Source organism: Canis aureus, chromosome 6 (genome assembly GCF_053574225.1).
Source record: "Canis aureus isolate CA01 chromosome 6, VMU_Caureus_v.1.0, whole genome shotgun sequence".
NCBI lineage: Eukaryota > Metazoa > Chordata > Mammalia > Carnivora > Canidae > Canis > Canis aureus.
The window spans coordinates 73861457-73883094 of NC_135616.1; the positions used below are offsets into that span (position 1 = coordinate 73861457).

General features: G+C 41.7%; 1 long non-coding RNA gene across 1 annotated transcript; it reads right to left on the bottom strand.

Annotated features, from left to right (window-relative positions):
* Positions 1–15285: 15285 nt before the first annotated feature.
* LOC144315273 (uncharacterized) lies at positions 15286–20607 on the bottom strand. The gene is made up of 3 exons (XR_013381021.1): positions 20258–20607; positions 17326–17525; positions 15286–16177 (listed from the first exon to the last, which is right to left on the bottom strand). It is a non-coding gene; the product is annotated as an uncharacterized LOC144315273 (long non-coding RNA).
* Positions 20608–21638: the final 1031 nt, after the last annotated feature.

Here is a 21638-nt window from a genome sequence, read left to right on the forward strand (position 1 = left end):
AAAACGTCATTGTTAATGGCTGCATAATATTCCAACACACAAATGTTCCGTCTCTATTTTGCCTGGTATATTCCAAGGGTATTTCCGTGGGATGCTAATAAAATATTTATTGGTAGGTTAAATTAAAATAATTTCTTTTCTTCCAAGATTCTATATGCCTTTGAAGAGTCACGATGTGGATATTGACTCTTCAAGAAGGGAATGCAGCAAGCAGTGATTTCCTAATATATTAGCAACAGACTCTTTTTTTTTAAAACAAGAATAGATAAAGAAGATGTGTTTTATGTATACAATGGAATATTACTCAGCCATTAGAAATGACAAATACCCTCCATTTGCTTCAACGTGGATGGAACTGGAGGGTATTATGCTGAGTGAAGTAAGTCAATCGGAGAAAGACAAACATTATATGTTCTCATTCATTTGGGGAATATAAATAATAGTGAAAGGGAATATAAGGGAAGGGAGAAGAAATGTGTGGGAAATATCAGAAAGGGAGACAGAACGTAAAGACTGCTAACTCTGGGAAACGAACTAGGGGTGGTGGAAGGGGAGGAGGGCGGGGGCCTCCTCCAGAATGTGCGACAGGCACTGAGGGGGGCACTTGACGGGATGAGCACTGGGTGTTATTCTGTATGTTGGTAAATTGAACACCAATAAAAAATAAATTTATTATAAAAAAATTATAAAAGGTATAAAAAAAAAAGCTTTCCAGAGAAAAACCCCCATGTGCTTACTTATGGTAACTTTATTCATAATCAGCACCCTGAAAGCAATAAAAAAATTTACACACTGAAAAAAAATAAAAGAAATAAAACAAGAATCTCATGGGGCTCATTTTCTATAAGAGTCTGGGAAATACTGGTTTAACCTTTCTCCCATTGTGGAACATTTAGATTGTTCCCAGTTTTTCACTATTATAAATAATGGTTAGATAATGATCTTTGTACAGAAAATTCAGGCGGCAGTTCTCAGTATTTCTTTAAGATAGATTCCTGGAAGTGGAACTGTGGGGCCAATGTGTGTGGCTTTTAAACAGTTTTCTTTCTTTTTTTTTTTTAATGTAATACTCATATTCTCTACGTGTGTGTCTCTCTGTCTCCCTCTCTCTCTCTCATTCTATGTGGGTGTCTGTCTCTCTCTTGACAATGAGCCTCCTGAGCTCTGTGATTATGCTATGCATTTTCTCTTTTTTTTTCTTTTTTCTTTTTTTTGTTTTTTGTTTTTTTTTTCATCTCCCTGTTAGATAGCCTGGTGTTTTTTATTTGGAAAGTCCTCAGAATGTGTGTGAAGAGAGTAATGACAATGATAAGGAAGCAGAATCATCAGCAGAGAAGATAGGTTCAGACCAGGGAGGCATTGTGTCTTTCGGTAGAAAGTGTCAATATGAAATAGTCCTTAAATACAGGTTATTTTAAGTCAACCAGCCTGAGTTCAGTTGTCCACTCATTCTCTGTGTGACTTTGGCCAAATTACAGTGATAGTAGTACCTAACTGCTAGGTTAGTGGCAAGATCTAAATGAGAAAATATGTGTAAGGCTTAGAGCACATGCCTGGTCACACATAAGTACTGAATAAATATGGCTATTATTATTATTATTGTTATTGTTATTGTTATTATTATTATTAGCCTATGTCTGAAGGCCAAAGGAAAGGTGACCATTTCTTCAAAAAGTTGAAAGTGTATGAGAGTTGACCAGGATTAGAGCCAGTAGCAGCTGATTCAAGCAAAGCTGGCAGCAGAGGAGGCATCCAGGAGCAATGCCTAGGGAATGGATAGATTCTACTAGAAATGGCCACCTGGGAAAGATGGAAGCCAGCCAAGGCACCAGGGACTGCATTAAGGATAAAAAATAAAATCTGCGTTGGTGTGGTAGAGACTAGTATTTTCATTTTAACTTCTCTCCCATTGGAAAACTCTGTTCTGATCCCATTTCACATTTTAGAGATAATCAACCATGTCTCCCTGGACATACTGTGGCAGCCACTGGCCTGGCTCTTACCTGTCAGTTCCCTGTCACTGCCTAAGTGACAGCAGGCCCTCCAAGCTGGCGGCCCCAGAGGAGACCCTGCAAGAGCAAGTCTGATGTCTGGCAGCTCCCTGGACCCTCTTGTTTACTTCTCTCTTCCAAAGAAGGATTCATCTCTGTGTATTTGAGACCAGTATCACTTTCCTCTGTATTTTCTGGGTGCATCCAACCCAGCACCAAAGGTTGGACCATTTGGCTGCATTTCTGAAAGCTGCAACTCTAAAGTCTAAAGAAGTGAGCCCAGAGCAGTGGGGGCCGATGACTCCCGGCTGGGTCCCAGCCTCCCTCCAGAGCCTTCCTCTATCCTCCTTACCCTTCCTCATTACTCTCAGAGCTGCTGAGAGTTAACAAGTGTTAAAAGCCCTTAGATCTATTTAGAGGGAAGGCCAATTTACTGTGATTAAATGCAAGGTAGCGTTCAATTAGCAGAAGATAAACACAACATATCAACCCACTACGATAATTTTTAAATCAAAAGTTAGAGCACACATAGGCTGCTGAAATAATAATTTACTAATTTAATGATGATGGAGCTTTTTAAGATCTTGCCATTCTCTAGGAGTGTGTATGAAGGACACCCCTAATGTTAATTACAGCTTGCTTCATTAACAACTTAACCAAAAGGCCACACTTTGTGAAATTATTTGGGAGCCTATGAGGAATGAGAGTTGATGGAAGGAAATTACCATGAGGATCTTTCCCATCAGCTAATGAAGGCTATGATGTATAAATCATTAGCAGGGGCCATATGGTGACAGTCAGTACAGGAGAGGAGCACTTGGAGTGGATGCATAGGAGCAGGGCGGAGGGGAGGCTGTGAAAGGTGTGGGAAGGAAGGCACACGCCTCTTCCTATCTGGGCCCCCTGGCAGCAAGGGCCCGCTCCACCGCGCAGCTGCAGGCTGGTTTTGCTTGGCAGACAGCTGTTGCTCACACCTCTGTGCGCTGCCTGACAGTTCGACTCACCTCCAGCAGAGTGTGGAAGCTTTGACAGACCGTAAGTGCGCGGGAACTTAGGATGGACTCATCAGCCGAGGCTGCCACTGGAGGGATGCCTCTTGGATTCAGCCTGGGTCCCTCCATCCCTGCTGGCCGGCGCCTTTGCAGATGTGTGCTCTGGCTCACAGCTGTCCAAACTCACCTGGGAACCTGACAGTCTGGGACAGCCATCCCTAAAAGATTGCTACAACCGGGGATCTTTTAAAAATACTAATTCCTGTCCCCCAGACATCTACTCAATATTGAGGGTGCTGTGCACGGCATGTTTGTGATCTCCCCTCAACTCCTATGTTGAAACCCTTATCTCCAGCGTGACAGTATTGGAGATGGGACCTTCGGGAGATGATCAGGTCATGAGATGGAGCCCTCATGATGGGACCAGGGCCCTTGTAAGAAGAGACACGAGAGGCGTTGCTTGCTCTCTCTGCTTCCTACCATGTGAAGACAGAAAGGGAAGACACCTGCAAAGCAGGAAGAGGATCATCACCAAATACCGAATGTGCTAGCATCTCGACCTTGGACTTTCCAGCCTCCAGAACTGTGAGAAATAAATTCGTATTGTTAAAACCACCCAGTCTGTGGTCCTTGTGTTACAGCAACCCAAATGGACAAAGGTAGGGTATGATCTTAGCATCAAGAGTTTTTAAAGCTCCCCCGGCCTGAGTGATTCTAATGTGCAGCAAAACCTGGGGATCACTAGTCTATGATCCAAGCCCAAGGTCTAAGGTAGGTGAAATGTTCTGAGCCCGGGAGCAAATCCTAGAGTCTGGAAAGAACATATTCCTGGCAAAACTGCTGATCATTAAGGGCTGGGGTCTTTAGAAGGAACAAGGTCTTTAGAATTGACCGACCTGGGTCTGAATCCCAGCACCACAGCTTAGTCTGGGTATTTACTCTCTGAATTTTCTGCTCTGTAAAACGGGGGTAACAATGCTTTCTTTAGAAGTTGTATGAGCAGTAATATTTGTAGAAAGCAGAGCCTGGAATATAGTAAGTGAGAGAATAGTTTATCTAACCGAGGAGAATTAACTAGCAAAAAATAAAAGGAGAATCATGGGCCAACCAGTATCTAATACTTGTTTGAAGTGGCCAAAGGAAGTGTGAGAGTTTGTGCAAGTGCCTAAACTAAACCCAGGCTGCAGTGGTAGTAACTGTACTATATATATCATGTGTCAGCTAGGAAGCAGGCACTCTCCTTGGCACTTTAAAAAACTTCTTAGGTTATTAAGTACATAGTAAGGATTTTCTGACAAAAGTGGGCCAGAAAATAGCTTGTCCATGGAGCGCCTGGGTGGCTCAGTCTGTTACGCATCTGCTTCTTGATCTAGCTCAGGTCTTGATCTCAGAGTTGTGAGTTCAAGCCCCACATTGGGCTCCACACTGAGCTCCACACTGTTCATGGAGGAAAGAAAGAAGAAAGAAAGAAAGAAAGAAAGAAAGAAAGAAAGAAAGAAAGAGAGAGAGAGAGAGAGAGAGAGAAAGAAAGAAAGAAAGAAAGAAAGAAAGAAAGAAAGAAAAAAGAAAGAAAGAAAGAAAGAAAGAAGAAAGAAAAAAGAAAGAAAGAAAGAAAGAAAGAAAGAAAGAAAGAAAGAAAGAAGAAAGAAAGAAAGAAAGAAATCTCACTAGTCCAAAGCACATGTTACCCATGGCTCTGAGCCATGGGTGTTGAGAGAACAGCTGTTCTCCCAGTGGATGAGACTCGATCTGGAGGAAAGAAGACTGGACTCAGGAAAAACCCAGTTACAAGACTCAGCTCTGCCACTTGCAGAGGATCCTTCCTTATCTCTGGGAGCCTCGGTTTGCTCTCTAAGCTATAAAAACAGGGGCCTCGCCGAGTGTAAAGCATGAAATAAGACAATGCATGTCTTATCAGGCCATGGTGCCAGGTTCAAGAAAGAACTCAATAACAACTTGCAGAGTTACACATTGTAAATAGCAGAGGGAAGAAACACAGGGTGGGATGTTTATAGGTGGGAGCCTGGGAGCAGGACTCCTAGATTCCGAGAGGAGACTGGAACTTCCGCGCAATGCACCACCTTACCCCATTTCCCAGCAAACACCAGCTCTAATGATCTCCTCTTCTCGGTCCCAGACATAGTCGTACACCCGTGGGTACTTTGTTCCAAGCACGCCCCTCAGCTGGAGCTGAGTGCACCAAAAGGGCTGGGCAGCGGGCTGGGCCCCCCGCAGGCACGATGGCTTGGCACCTCAATTAGACTGCGGTCTGAGAAAAGCCAGGCCCAAAGCCCCTCTCAGCACCGATCCTTTCTGCAGAAACAACCACCCCCCAACCAGGAAAATCAATGGATTTTTCTCCCCACCGATATCTAAATAGCTATTTGAATGTGTTCTGTAACAGGAGGAGCTGTTGAACAAAAGGTCAGGGCCGATTTGAAGTCGGTCTTTATATCAGCAATTGCTTTTAAAGACGCAATTCTCCAACCCTGTGAGCCCCTGAAGATAAAAAATTATATAAATGTACAAATGACTTTATGACTTTGATTATGCAACTTCTGAGAAAATATCCATATGAACTGTTAAGGAAGACTAAAGATATTGTGATAAAGAAGACTCTTTGAAATTCTGCTTTAAAAAAAAAATCTATGTCATGCGATATGAATGTAGCCAAAGCCTTGATAAAAGTCGTGTCATCCTTTTGCCATAGAAGCTGCTGAGGCATGAAAGGGACCACGGGCCTGGAGATCTTTGCTGCCTTTAAAGTCTGGCTTATTAACATGCATTAGAGTCTTCCTGAAGATGGGTCTGGCCAAAGGTTATCAACGGCAACTTAATTTAATGAGCCCAGAACACAGGGAGAGGAGCCCTGTAAAGCCAACACCGAGAGGAATTTGGGGCAAGGGCATTTCATTTTCTGAAGAGGAGAAACAAAGATAAACTCATTAAAGCAGAAGGTACTATATTGTTGGTTTTTATCCTCCGAGTACCACTCTCTCAGTATGAGGGTGCCACTCACTCTCAGTTTGGAGGCTAACACCCCTCCCTACCCAGAATGGAAGCCGAAGATAATAGAAGCTTGGGGGAAGAAAGAGCCACAGGGAAGGCTGCTCTGCAGACCAGCAACAGTGCTGAGATGCGACAGCTGATGTGTCCTGGAGTCCAACAGGCTCCTCCAGGGCTGAGGCTGTGCTCGCTGCAATTTGGTTAGCAGTAGATCTAGCCGTTACACTTGTACAATTGCAAGTAAAAATTCTGGGAATCCTAAGGACAGAGAGAGACACTTAAAGAAATATTGCAAATGCTCCCCTGCCATGAGAATGAATTGTTCCCAGGCTAGAATGCTGAGGACACCGGTCTTTCTTTCTTTTTTAAAGATGTTATTTATTTATTTATTTATTTATTTATTTATTTATTTATTTAGATTGAGAGAGAGCATGTGTGCAAAGTGGAGGGAAGGGCAGAGGGAGACAGAGAGAGAGAGAATCTCAAACAGATTCCATGCTGAGTGCCAAGCCCGAAGCAGCGCTTCATCTCACAACCCTGAGACCATGACCTGAGCTGGAATCAAGAGTCAGAAGTTCAACTGACTGAGTCATCCAGGTGCCCTGAGGACACCCTTCATACAGGGGTCACAGACTGACATGCCCATAGGACACAGGCACCTCGTAGAAGTTAGTGAATCAGGGCAGCAGTGAGATAGAGGGTGTGTTGGGGTGAGACTGCAGCTCTTCTTAATGGGACAGTACATCTGCAACCCTGGTGGATGATTGCCCTACTGGAAGGGTGACATGTTGCCATATTTGATTGTTTAAGGGAACCTGGAAACTGGAATATTTATATAAAATCTCCTAATTTTGAAGTATTGGTGACTAGCTTATTATTTGTTTTTTTAAGATTTTATCTTATTCATTTGAGAGAGAGAGAGAGAGCAAGCAGGTAGGAGTAGAGGGAGAGGGACAAAGAACCTGAAGCAGACTCCACACTGAGCACAGAGCCTAATGTGCGGTTTGATCCCACAACCACAGGATCATGACCAAGATGAAACCAAGACTTAGATGCTCAACTGACTGAGCCACTGAAGTGCCCCTAGCTTATTGTTTTTTAGACTTTTTGTGAGCCAAGCAAAACATGTCTGGGGAATGGATATAGCCAAAACCCTCAACTTGGGGGGCATATTACTAGATCAGTAGATGGTACTGGATAGCATGCAGTAATCCTGAAAATCAGAGAGAGAAGTACCCGTTCCAAGGCTGAAGGAGTTATAACATTTGCATTTATTTGTGGAAGAAAATACCATCTGATTAGAATTGTCACAAATGGCCATGCGTGTTATACCTTACACAACTCCAGGGGGCACTATTTATAACAAAGGCCATAAAAATGGCAGCTCTTGAAGTTGCAGAGTACACAATCTGTACAACCACACTCGAGCAGCCTGGTGACACACGTCCAGTCCTTCGTTTCACTGTTATCCTGAGAGACAGAGAGCAAACCCATTTGAATCCAAATCCTTGATTCCGATGGGCCAGAACACCCATTCTTGGCCCTCAAATGGACTTTCATCAAAACCAATTAGAAACAGCTCCTTAGCATTGTAAACAATATCCAGAAAGAACTGAATCTTTTTCTTTCATCTTGCTGGCCGCAAAGTAGGATGATCCTGTTTTGTTAGCATAGACCCCGTAGATCGTACTTTGGTAGTGACAGCCTAAGTATACTCAAGTGTGGAATTTTTTTGGTGGAAAAATATAAGTGATATAAATTTCAGTGACTTTGTTTGTGGTAGATTTATAAAATTTGCCATGTAAGACTGATGGTTGGAGTGTCTACTCCGTACTAGATTAATATAATAAAGAAACACTATTTATGCCCTCACATACACAGGGTGGTATATATCCCAAATGACCCAGAAGTCTCAAAGGCAATGACTACACCAGTTGACCTCTGGAGCAGTAAGTCATCTGCACAACTGACCTCACAACTGACCTTTCTATCCTTCAGGATAGAAAGTAAAGGATAGAAAGGGAGCACCAGAAATTGGCAGAGGAAACTTTCCTAGCATCTTGAATCAAGAAATAGCTCAATAGGGACAGAAATATGTGGCTGCAATAAGTATCTTCAAGTAAGAGAAATATACGAATGTGTAAGCGAATGTGATGAGCTGTATTTCAGTGGCTCAGAAAATATGTAACCAGGAATTCCCATAAATATTTAATAATAAGCCAGATATATAAAGACAAAGGGGGATACAAACACATTTGTTATACTGTATTAAAAATGCATCATAAACATTTGTTGACTAAAACGATATTTCAATTTACCCAATCCCCCGAAGACAGAATTTCATTCCTGATGACAAACAGTGACAATCCCTAAGGGATGGGATGGAAAAGACAGTTGGATGTCTCAGCTGACCCTGCTGCTGCTTGTCTTGGTGGCCGTGGTGGGGCACAACAGATCTCTGCTTTGCTAGATCTCTAGCTAACAAGGATCTTAATATTCACTCATCTGCATAGGAGCTGTCCTTCAATGGAGTCTCCAGAACAGAGGGGAAAATACTTCCCCGACACTCATCTCTTTGGTTAACACCAGGTCAGTCTGCAAATACAAATCGAGTGTTCAAAATAAGAATGGCTACATCTGACATGTTCAATACTTTACACGGGATGGGGAGGGGAGAGATGAGCCACCACAAAGAAATATCCGATGAGAATAGTGTAGGACTCTAATAAACATCTTCATGAAAAGTTAAAACGGCAGCCTCATTTGTCTGCAGCACGAGTCAGCCACCGCTGTGAGGGTGCTTCAACTTCCTTTCCAAATCAAGGACAATTTGCTGGCTTCAAAGCAAAGAAAGAGAAAGAGAGGGGGCCCTGTCTGGTCAATGATTTATTTACAGAGTGGAGAAAACTCTTCTCCTCGAAAATGATATTTTTCCTGGGTTCTAACCCTTCAATCTTCTTCCAGCCTGGGAATATATGTTTCTCTCATCCATGTATTTTTCAGTGGTTTTCATTATTACATGACACAGGGTTCACCTCCATCTACATTGCGAAGATCTCAGCAGGGCTGCCCTTGCTCAGAGAAGGTTGCCGCTCCAAAATTTGGGATCAACGCCTTGTCGCACTGGAAAGCCTGAGTCTTTTTTCCTCTAAAGGAAGGACCTCCCCACCCCCCAGGAAGAGGGGGTGAGCAGAGCAATGGGAAGCAGTGGCATCTGCGATTGGTAACGTCCGCAGTCTGTACACAAATGACTTTTGAGACTCAAGCAGAGAGGACGGTTTGAAGATCAAGGGGCCCAAGAGAGAGTCTGTTTCTAGGCAGAGAAAAAAATCTTAGCCCATGTCTTTGGAGGGGGTCCCAGGCACCTCAGACTTCAGAATGATTGATTATCCATCGGCACCTGCAGATCTGAGGAATGGGAATATATAAGAGACTCCAAGCAATAATCCCTGGGTATGGGTTATCCTGCATGTGAGAGAACTCAGTGGGAATTGAGTATTGATGCTTTCATAGACAAACAAGTGGTAAAGTGTGAACGAGCTTCCAGGACTACATTGACAGCATAACAAGATGCATCCTAGCCCAAAGTCCAGAGACTAAAAGGAAAAACTAGTTGGGATTGAGAGATGTAGCTATCCGCTGGCTTCTCTGGTGACTCAGAGAAACATATAAGGGTATAATATTTATTTACAGAATCAATCCTTTAGGTAAGTGCTCAATGGTTGCTCATTCCCTGTACACAGATCTACTTAGAAAACTGTCAGGATCCCTGGGTGGCGCAGCGGTTTAGCGCCTGCCTTTGGCCCAGGGTGCGATCCTGGAGACCCGGGATCGAGTCCCACATTGGGCTCCCGGTGCATGGAGCCTGCTTCTCCCTCTGCCTGTGTCTCTGCCTCTCTCTCTCTCTCTCTCTCTGTGTGTGTGTGTGTGACTATCATAAATAAATAAAAATTAAAAAAAAAAGAAAAGAAAACTTCCATAGGCCAGATGCAAATCTGATATCACCTTCTTGAAGAAGCCTTTCTTTCTTCTCTGTATCCTGTACCTACTTCTGTGGTTGCACCTGTCTCACTGCTGCAACTCTTGGTTGAGTGGATATTTCCTAGTAGAATGAGACTTCTTGAAGGCAAGACCAAGACTTATTCAGCTCTGCATCCTCAGTACCTAGCACAGTGCTGACACATAGGATGGAATCAATAAATAATTGTTAATCCTGTTTGGTAAGTGGAATTTTATTCTGATTTCCATTTTTCTCTCCCTTCCCACTATGGTAGTTTGGGCATTTTGTTACAATTAAGAGTTTTTTTTTTTTTTTTTCTGGTCCTCTGTCATTCCCTCTTTGGAGCACTTTTCTGTATCCCTTCTTTCATTCTTATTTGTCACTATATCTTGTGCTCTAGACTTGGCCTTGGGCCTATGGACTTGGGCCTTGGACTTGGCCTATCAGTGATTCCCACGGTGTTTCCTAACAAAGCATCCCCAGAATTTTCTTGAAGAAAGATCATTTTTCGGTTCTTTCACATCCCTTAGAATCACCAGAGAGATGAGATGGCATGAAACAGTGAAATCCTTCAATGAAGTAGGAAGGAGGAGAAAGAAACAATGCCACTTGTACTTCCAATGGGATAGGGAGCTGGGTAGGTAGTGGGGGACCCTATGGCAACCACCAACCTTGAGCCTCACTAGAAAATAGGATCCATAAGGAGATCTACACCCACTAGTTAGGGATTCCCTTACGTAGTATGACAGGTATATACAGGTGTCCAGCTCCACTTTAGGGAATCGGTCCTGTTTTGTTTTTCCTCCCCTATTCAGTAGGGCCCAACCAAAACTGACACATTTTTCTTTCTTAGTAAAGGATACTCTAAGTCTGGAAGTCAGGAAACGAATAGAATTGTCCAATGGCAGACTCCATTAGTAACATCTCAATGCTCTCTAAACATAGTCCTCCCAGAGATGCCACATTCAGCAATTCTGAGATGTGCCCATAGAGCCTGTGATATTAATCAAATTCATGAAGGGAGGCTGAGGCCAGAATGCTTAAGGCCAATGCATCCTAACATGCTCTTCCCCCATTACAGGGAGAAAGCAAGCCTCAGTGTAACGTGACATCATCAATCTAAGTAGGCAAGTGGAATAGATTTCCCGATTACTAGGTTAAGCGATGCATCAAACAGGAGCAAGCCTGGTCATTACTAATCATTTAAATTTAGGAAGACTGAGCTCAGTGACATTATCAGGCCCACATTAAAGAGTGACTTCTCTCTGCTATCAGGAATGTATTGGTGTCCCCTCTAGGATTTATTACTCTGAGAAGCTGCAAGATGGGCTGAGGCAGCAACTATCTATGGCACCAGCACCCCATCCATCATCCCCATGACCCCAATTCTGGTCGGCCTTGAGGGGCTGGGGCCTCAAATCTCTCCCCTTGTTGGGGCCCTTTAGTAGTCAAGTCTACACTAAAGAGCAAGCATCTGGAAATGAGTTCAATTAGAATACTATGTTACATTACCATGAAATCCCCAACCAGCTTATTTCTCTCTGATATTATTTTTGGGAAAACACAGTGTTTTATCGTACTCTAGACTACAACAACCATCTAAATCCAAAGATGTTTTTTCCCCAAGATATACATGCTTCAAACCCATCCCCAGAGATTTCATTTCACTGTTCTAGGGTGGGCATCAGATATGTAAATTTAGAACAAAATTCTCAAGTGGTTCTGAATCACACACATCATTAATAATCACTGATTTACAGGGTCCTCTTTGGGGAACACTAAGAAGTGGAGCAGATATTTGGGGACTACCCACCAATAAGATCACTAACCAAGGAGTTGCAAACTGGCCTTGAGAACAAGAGTAAAGATCTCAGTCAGGAACAAGGTCTTGGTCATTATCCTCTTTCTAGATTGTGCTTCTCAAATGTTATCACACATGTGAATCACCTGGAAAACTTGTTGATAATGTGGATTCTGATCCAGTAGGTCTAGAGTGGAGCCCTGAGATTCTCCATTTCTTACAAACTCCTGAGTGATGCCAGTGCTGCTGGCCCATGAACCACACTTTGAATAGCAAGGATCTATAAGAATGGTTCTCAAGCTTGACCTCACATTAGAATCACCTGAGCATCTTTTAAAAACCCCAATGCTGCAGACCAATCAATTCAATCAATTTAGGATCTCTAGGGGTGGACCCCAGGCATTATATATATATATATATATATATATAAAATCTCCCTGGGTGATTTTTTTGCACAGCCTAAGTTGAGAATTATTGATCTATACTGATGAGCAGCTCTGCTCCTGTGGCTGAATTCAGTAATTACTCAGTCCTCTGTGTTGGCTATTTTGGTGGGCATTTAGTATAAAAATCCACCTTCATCCCAAACACATAGGTCAAGTGTTTATAATGAAGCTGACCCCAACATCCAGCTCCAAGTATGGGTCTGAGCTGTTCAAAGGTAATTTGACTTCCACCAGTGGTTGCCAATGGTTGTTGAGGAATATGTCTATTGTATAATATAAGTCAGTGGGATGCCAAGAGAGGTTCCTGAAATTTATTTTACATATATGTGAACCAATACATTTCTTATTGCTTAAGGCAATTTTATTTAGCTGAAGATACCTTCCCATATTGGCACACGGCTTATATAGAACAAAGGACTGGATAATGCAGTAAAACCCTTCTAATATGTTCCAAAATGGGAACGGATCTACCAAATTTGACTGACCTTCCCTCACCTCCATTTCTTCTAACATCCTCCCCTCTCTGTAGAAAAGGCAGGGAAAATGGTGAAGAGAAGGGAATGGCCTTATGATCACATCCTGTGTCCACCGTCTCATAAGAAGAATAACCTTGGAAAAGTCCCCAGCTTCATTTGAGCCATGGTTGGATGATATTTAGCAAAATAAGAGTAATATCTGTGTGACAAGGCTTTTGTGAGGATCAAATGAGATAATGGATGTGCAAGCATCCTGCAAATGGTAAGTTGCTATAAAAATGTCATCTGTGGTTTTTTGTGGTTGCTGTTTGCCGTTAGAAAAAATCAGCAGTGATCCCAAAGGTGGAAGTTTATTCACAGTACTAGCCATCGTGCATCCATGCACCGTCTCATGGAGAATCCAGGCAAAGCTGTGTGGACTGCTGATTCTGGCAGAGTTCCCATTTGAGAAGGTGTCCCTGAGTTATCTAGAGCATTCAGGGTGGAGGAAGAGACATAAATCCTACTGTTCCTTGCAAGAAGTAGGGGGAGTGGGGTGGAGGGAGAGAAAGGGAGGTTGCAACCTAAATGATTTTTAATTATTTTCTAATTCACTACATCATTAGGAAGACAGGGAAAACTCTGAAGACTTAAGACACAGTGATCTAATGTCATTGATTTTCACATATATTTTATGAGTGATGAAATATGATGAAGCTGGGAGAGAAAAGCTTTTCAAATATTATAAGACTAGAGAATCTTCAAGCGCATTTATAAAAAGAAATCAAGTTGAGGGCTCAGGGTGAGTTTGCGAAAGTCAGGCTTCAGGATGCCCCTGTGTGGGTTGGGCCTGAAAGCTTCCAGACTCCTCAAACCTACTGAGGGTGTTTTTGACTGCCTCCTTGTCAATTATAAATTTAAGAATTATTAAGGCTGTGTCTACTAAAATGTCAGTTTCTTCATATCATTCACCATTACATCCTCAGCCTTTTGCGTAGGGCATGGTGCATAGTGGGCCCTCATATATTTCAAATGACTGAAACTCAAGTATCTGGCACTGCCCTGGGTTCTTCAGGGACCAAGGAGTATGACTCTCTTACTATTTTCACTGGGCTTATAATTATTTGGAGACCTATATTTAAAAATAATAAGAAACAAATAGACAATGATGCAAATCATGGAGTTAAGTACCAAAGGGCTATGACAAATGGTAAAGTACTAGCATTAACTGAGCAAAGAAAAGAAAATGAGTATTGGCTAGAGTTACATAGACCGGCAGATGAAATAGAATGTATACCTATTCAGCCAGTGCCTGGAGTACAGCCTTGAGCAATTACGAAGTCCTCACTTTTTAAAATTTTTTTGAACAATTATGAAGTCTTCAAATCTTCAGTCAAATGGTTTTATTTCCAGTTGATAATCTCTTCATTTTTCCCCCCAAGGTGAAAGTAAGCAAAATTCAATCAACCCACCTAAAGCATAAATTCTGAGTAATGTCAAAATACATATAGTGAGGTTCACCATCCAAGGGCATGTGATGTATTTTAGCTTTGAAATGAAAATAAACTTTGCCTGGCTGGAAATGAATAGAAGGGAGACCAAATATCCCCATGAGAATGACACTGCCTGCCTGTGTTGGAAGGCTCTCTTTCTGGGGCTGCTTTAGGCATAAGGTATAAGCCATAGTTGAGTACAGGCATAAGGAGGAGAAGTTGGAAGAAAAGGACAATTTCAACCACTACAAGGCTCATGTCATTCACATTGTTTCACCATTCTTCTCTCGTCAACCATACCAATACCAAAAATCTAGAAAGAAAAATCTACCAAACACTAGCAACAACAACAACGTCATTTACTTGAGCACCTTCTGTGTCTGGTAATCAATAAGTGATTTATTTTTATTTCTCATATTCTGACAACTCTAAGAGGTTCATGTCCTGCCCTTATCTTAGTGATAGAGAATCAGAGGAACACAAAGCTTCAGTAACTTGCCCAGAGTCACATGGTTAATAAGTAGCAGAACCAGGATTAGAACCCAGATCTATCTGACTTGAACACATTTGTGTCTATTTATATGAGGTATCTAGAGTAGTCAAATTCACAGAGACGAAAAATAGAATGGTGGCTTCCAGGGACTGGGGAAAGGGAATTGCAATCACTATTTAGTAAGTACAGAGTTTGAGTTTGGGAAAATGAAAAAGTTCTAGAGATGGATGGTGGTAATGGTTGCACAACAGTGTGAATATACTTAGTGCTACCAAATTTTAAATGGTTAAAATGGTAATGGGAAATAACTACTGTATTTCAACATAATAGAAAAAATGTAATGGCTAAAATGGTAAATTTTATATTATGTGCAGTTTATATCAATTTTTTTAAAAAGTGGTTGGCCAAACCTAAAGATGGGCGTTGAATGCAGGTTCTCTTTCTCTGCATTGTGGGTGTTGTCAGAGGGGGTGGGAGAGATCCAAATCATCATCTTAAAGGACAGTTTAACTAACCATCTTAAAGAGGCCAGCATTAGGAACACAATTTATAGGCGTGTTGTTGCTGATTTTTACGTTATGACCCAACTTATTAAAACAGAGACTGGGTTAACAAAATGACTTCGAGAATTTAATAGCAACAAATTCATTAATTTATCCCCCTAAGAAATGTTACCTTCAGTATAGCACATCACCGGCTCTGGTCCCCACACAACATCAGAGGACAAGGCATCTATAATTGGGATTAAGGAAACAAGTAGCAAAACTAAAAATAGGGACAAATTTTCTCCTGGTGAGTGTTCTTCATCCTGGCACCAAGTGCCACAGGGAGTATGAAATCTCATTTTCTGGAAGTAGTTAGGCACAGGACAGGATCAAATCCTCTAGGTTGAGATAAAAGTAAGGAATGGCCGCCATCACCCTGCAGCTTCCTCCTCAGCTTATGATCCCATAGGCCATTAAGCTACGTGTTGTTTTCTGCTGAGTGTCTCCTACAGACTTGGAGACTCCTCAAGCGTTCTTAGCTTGAGCAAAAAGACAACATACAGTGCTCCAAAGCTATGCAAACACTTAAATGGGGGCTGAGGGAGAGGGGTTGGCATTTAGTGGAGACAATTCTCACACACATTTCTCATCTCAGAGATGTTACAACTCCTGACGGATTCAATCTTTCATTTTAGAGATTTCTATTGATTGGGTAAAAATCACACGCATTTTGTCCACAGCACAGAGATATCAAAGCAAACTTTTCCCCTAGTGCCATTTCCCCAGGGAATGGAAATGATTGATTTTTATTGGTTCAGCTTCGAGGATACTCACATCTCAATCCAGCCAATTTTCTTTGGAGAGAGCCCACTCCAGTCCACTTAATTGTATTTTCTAACCAAAGAGTTGAGAGAGATTTGTCATCTTTACAGTCCAGAGGAGATGAATCTCCAGACTCCTCTTCCAATTGTGTGAGCTTGTTTCTGAAGTTGGTAATCGAAGAAGGGAGCCAGGGCTTAGGGGGAAAAAAATCACGTAAAAATATAAAGCTAAAAATACAGTGACTGAAAGGCTGGGGGAAAAAATAAATAAAAAACAAAGCTAAAAACCCCACCTAATCAGGGCATAAAGGAATTGAAAGTTCAGAAGAGAAACCATTTATTCCCCACTTTCCTAACTTTTATTGGACAGCAATTCCTGTAGGTAGTCTTTTATTTGGATCTGAACGAAGAAGATGGTACTGTACTGGCTAATACAGTCATCCCCTTCATTCCCTGATTACATTCTCCTTTCTGTTTGTCTTTTCCCACGGCTCACTCTGTGTTCCCATGAGCCTCTCACGACCACCACCTCTGCTTCTCTTTCTCTTTTTACAATTTTTAATTTAAATTCAATTTAGTTAACATATAGCATATAATTAGTTTCAAGGGTAGAATTTAGTAACACCTGGTGCTCATGATCACGTGCCCTCCTTAATACCCAACACCCAGTTACCCCATCCCTCTACCCACCTCCAATGACAATCTGTTTCTTAGAGTTCAAGGTCTCTTATGATTTGACTCTCTTAACCTTCATTTAACCTCACACGGGTTCCCGTGTCTCACCTGGCTTCTCAATACCTTGCTATGGAACATGGAAAGGAAAATCCGGAACAAATTAGGAATGCCAATTTATTTTGAGACTTTGGAAAAATCCATGCCTGTGGCAAAGGGAAGGTCTCCTCCATTCTCCTGGCTAAAGGTAAAGGTGCCCAACTTGGGTTTCCACTGATACTGCCACTTTCCAGCCCTCGATTATGCATGTTTCCCTATTAAAGTGTAATGCTGTCTGTTTATTATACTTTAATGAATAAATAAATAAATTCTCTATCGAGAGAGACAACCAACCCTGATAATTTGTTCACACTGAACTTCTCCAAACCTTTATCCTGTATTGTTACACATTTCTATTTTGTGCATAAATTTATTTTCATCTTCCCTATTGTACTGTAATATTCCCAATTAAACTATCATATTCTTGTGGTCCCTCTAATACCATTTCTTTTGCTTTTTCCACAATTCCTACTAAACACAATGTTGGGCAAGACTTTAGAAATGTTACAAGGTAATGCTGCAAAGTGGCAAAGTGATCATATTACTTAAAAAAAATACACTGGTTGGGCACCTGAATTACTCAGTGGGTTAAGCACTGGACTCTTGATTTCAGCTGAGGTCAGGTCATGATCTCAGGGTCCTCGGATCAGCCTGTCAGGCTCCATGTTCAGCGAGGAGTCTGCTGGAGATTCTCTTTCTTTTTCTGCTGCCCACTGTCCTCCCCGGCTCATGCTCACACTCATGCATACTCTTTTTTTCTCTAAATAAAATCTGTAAAAAAAAGAAAAAAAAAAAAAAAAGACAAAAAAGCACGGAAATCAAACAACTGAAGTAGTACTGGAACTGCAGAGAAATCACCACAGAGTTGTGTGATTTTTCCACCAATGCTGGCATTTCCTTTTCTTGTGACCTTCATAGCCAGTTTGCAAACCCCGGGAGACAAGTTGTCTTAGTTTACAGTCAATCATCATTTTTGACACATTGCTATTAGTATAATTTTTACCAATATTTTTATATTACTCAACTTGATCTACTGCTTTTTTTTATCCCATTGGCTCAAAATTATTATTTGATGGCTTCAAAAATTATTACTGATGATTTCCTCTGAGCATAAGAATTAACCTCTGTCAAAGTAAAAACAATGTAACGGCAGGTCTGAAGGCCATCCCCAAGCAAGGACACAAAAGAGTCTGAGCAAGGTGACATTTTTAGTACATGGCTGCTGAAGATAGCCTCTTTGAAGAAGATATTGGGAGACAATTCTCCATGGATAATTTTACCTTTCCGCATGGTCCAGGCTTTCTAAGCAAAAGTACTGCAACCTGGTTTGACAGGATGATTGAATGGTAAACACTCAGAGGTAGGGTGTGCTTCCAGGGATTTTAGAGACTCATCTCCCCTGGAGCTATTTTGTTGTTCTCTTAAACTCTAAATATGTTGAGAAGAGTTTCCTCTCTCCTCCTCAGACAAAATCTCTCTCTCTCTCTCTCTCTCTCTTTCTCTCATGGTTACAGTGAGTACAGGTGTGCCAGATATCCCATAATAAGCTCCAACTCTCATAATTTTAGGGCTCATCCTCTGTAATACTAAAGGGTTCTGCACCCAATTTCACCGTGAAGTGAGCTTCCATCCTCTCTCCAGATGAACCAGTTTCCCCAAATTTTTATGTTCACCAACCCAGAAGCTCATTGAACCCCATTGTCAGGAGGTAGGGGTGGGGTTATGATGGTTTCATTTCATTTGCTTGGTTGATTACATAATTGGCCACTGGTGATTGATTAGGCCTCTAGCCCTCCTCCCCTCACTAGGGGTCAGGCAATGGGGTTGAAAATCCCAACCTTCTAATCTCTGGGTTGGTTTTTCTGGCAACCAGTCAGTCCCCATCCTTAGGTACTTTCCAAAAGGTACTTCATTAACATAACAAGAGACAATGAACCTTAAAGCTCTCCTCACTTAAGAAATTCCAAGGTTTTTAGGAACGCTGTGACAAAAAATAGGAGAGGATCAAGGATCATTTCTTATTATAAATTATTATATCACAGGTACAAACTCTCCTTCATGCACAGGTAACATCAGGCCTTGTCACATCAACCCATAGATAATGAAGACATAGGAAGCAGTGTTAAGATACTCAATGAGTTGTTATATATTCTCTAATACAGAGGTCTGGTGTTTCTTCTGCGGTGTATGCATGTATACACTGTTAGAGGATATATGTGTTTACACACACACACAACACACACATAAATTATATATATATATATATATATATATATATATATATATATATATATACCCAAACGCACCTACGTGGCAAATTAATTTGTTAGCTTGCAAGTAGGGTAAACTCTCAGGTTAACTGTCACAGTTTGGGACTTAACAGAAGACAATAATCATTATAGCATCATTGGGTATTAGTCAAATAAAATACATAAATGAGCTTAATGGTGTGTAATTAGCTGTGAGCCTTGGGGAGAGATATCAAAACCTCTACCCTTGGCCCTATCATCTTTCCTTACAGGTGCTTGCCTGCTATGTGCAAGGTGGGATCATTGTCTTGGGGTTGCAACTGCAAACACAACTCATTCTGAGTCCTCGAGGAGTCCGTCATCTATAGGGAAAGATAAGGTCCTCCAATCAAAGGACACAGGAGGACAGAATGGGTAAAAAACAAAAACAAAAACCAAGACGCATCAATAAGCTGCCTACAAGAGACTCATTTCAGACCTGAAGACACCTGCAGATTGAAAGGGAAAAGAGGGAGAAACATTTATCATGCAAATGGATGTCAAAAGAAAGCCAGGTTAGCAATACTTATATTGGTCCTTAATCCAAATATCTTGAAAACAAAAAAGAAATCATTTCTGTGAAAGAAATATATTTAGGACCGGAGGGATAAAAGTAAGAGGCAGTTGTTATTTTTCACCACACAGGTTGTGGGTAGGGAGGGGCTGACTGGGGAGTTCCCACGAATATCTCTATCCATCTTTTGGGCAAAGCCATGGAAGCCACGCTTCCTGAATTTGTCAGTAATACAAAGCAGGGTTGGTTCTTCCGGCAACCAGTCCCCATCCTTAGGTATTTTCCAAAAGGTACTTCATTAACATAGCATAACATAGCATTCTGATGGTCAGTAAACTGATTAACAAAATCAAAATTCTGAAATATTTCTACAAACCAGAGTGATAAGAAAAGTTAACAAAATGAAACTGTATAGTTATAAATGTGGAGTAATCAGCAGGTTAACAGCAGTACTTACGGAGGAGAAAGGAGAGTTGTAGCAATCTTCCTAAGCTCAGTAACAGTAAATTTAAACCCCCTAATCTCTCTTGATGTTATTGGAAATGCTTTCACGTACCTGGTTCACTTTTGAGGCTCACACTAACCTTAAAAGGGCTACACTGGGCAGGTTTCACTGTTTCCATGAGTAGAAGGGGGGATCTGGTCTCAGAGCATGAGTGACTTGACTACGGTTGTGTAGCAATCAAAAAAGTGAGACCCACCTTTGGTCCAGTTGATTGAAGAATGCCATCATGATCAAGGAGCCTCAACAACAATCAGAGTTCTGTGGCCAGTTTCCTGTGCAGCATTTGATGAAGCACATCGACAATAAGGCATCCTCCATCCAGGGGAGGCAGTCAGGATGATGAAGGGTCTGGTCATCAAGGCATATAAGGAGTGTTTGGAGGATCTTCTTGGCCAGGAACAGAGAAGACATACGAAGAACTCCCACCTGCACATATCTGAGGAGCTGTCGTGTGGAAAGGAATTAGACTTTCTGCGCACTGGCTGCCCTGTGAAGTGTCATGGCTCAGACCCAACACCACTGGATGGAAGAAGTTACATGAGAAAAATTTCAGATTACTGCTAACGAGAGCATTCTAATATTTAAAAGTGAGAAAGATGGGCTTGCAGGAGAGTGAACCCACCACCACAGGGCCAATTACAGCATAGGCTGTGACCAGCCACACATCACAGTGGGCATAGAAGGAATTCCTGCCTAAAAAAACAAAAAGTCCATGGCTTCTCAGATCAACTTCCAACCTTAAGATTCTATTACTTAAATAAAAATCCACAGTCCCGGGAAATTCATGTCCCAACGATAGCTCTTCCAAATAGGCTTCGACATTAAGGACCATGCTGACACCATGAGTTAGCACCATATTCATCTGGGTTATAAAAACATCATAAATAGTCATAAGGCTACTCACATTTCATGACTTTTGCTTTTTACTAGGCTTCGTACCCCTCCATGAATGAGAAAAAGGGTTATTGAATTATTATCACAGAGAAGTTAAGGGATGAGTTTAAATTGATAGGGCACGTTGGTAGTGAAATCAGAGCCAGAAATCCGGCCTCCCCTTTGATGGCATCGAGATCTCAGAAACAATGTTAGTAACAAAATGATTAATATGTGTAAGAACAGCACTTATATGGGACACGCGCTGCTTTACGCACTTCACAGCTACTATCTCATTACATGATTTACTTCTTTATTTATCTGTTATGTACACCTGTTCATTTGTTATTCATATCTATTATCACAAAAACTCTCTCAGGTAAGACCTATCACTTCCCCCCTTTTATAGATTAGAAAACTAAGAGGCAGAGGGGATTAGTGGCTTGGGTAAGATGACAGATGCTATGTGGCAAGGCTAGATTTCCAGCTGTGGCAACATGACTCCAAAACCAGTACGACTCTCAACCGTGGCGCTGTGTCCTCCCTCTGGATTTTAGTTGTGAGAGAGGGGGACAGGCCCACACGTTTGTGCATCTCAGCCTATGGCCCACGTTGCCAAAGGCACCGAAGAAGCATGTTTGGAAAGGCCCTACCTTAGGAGAGTATCACCCTGCCTCGCTCAGCTTCCCCCAGATATGAAGCAA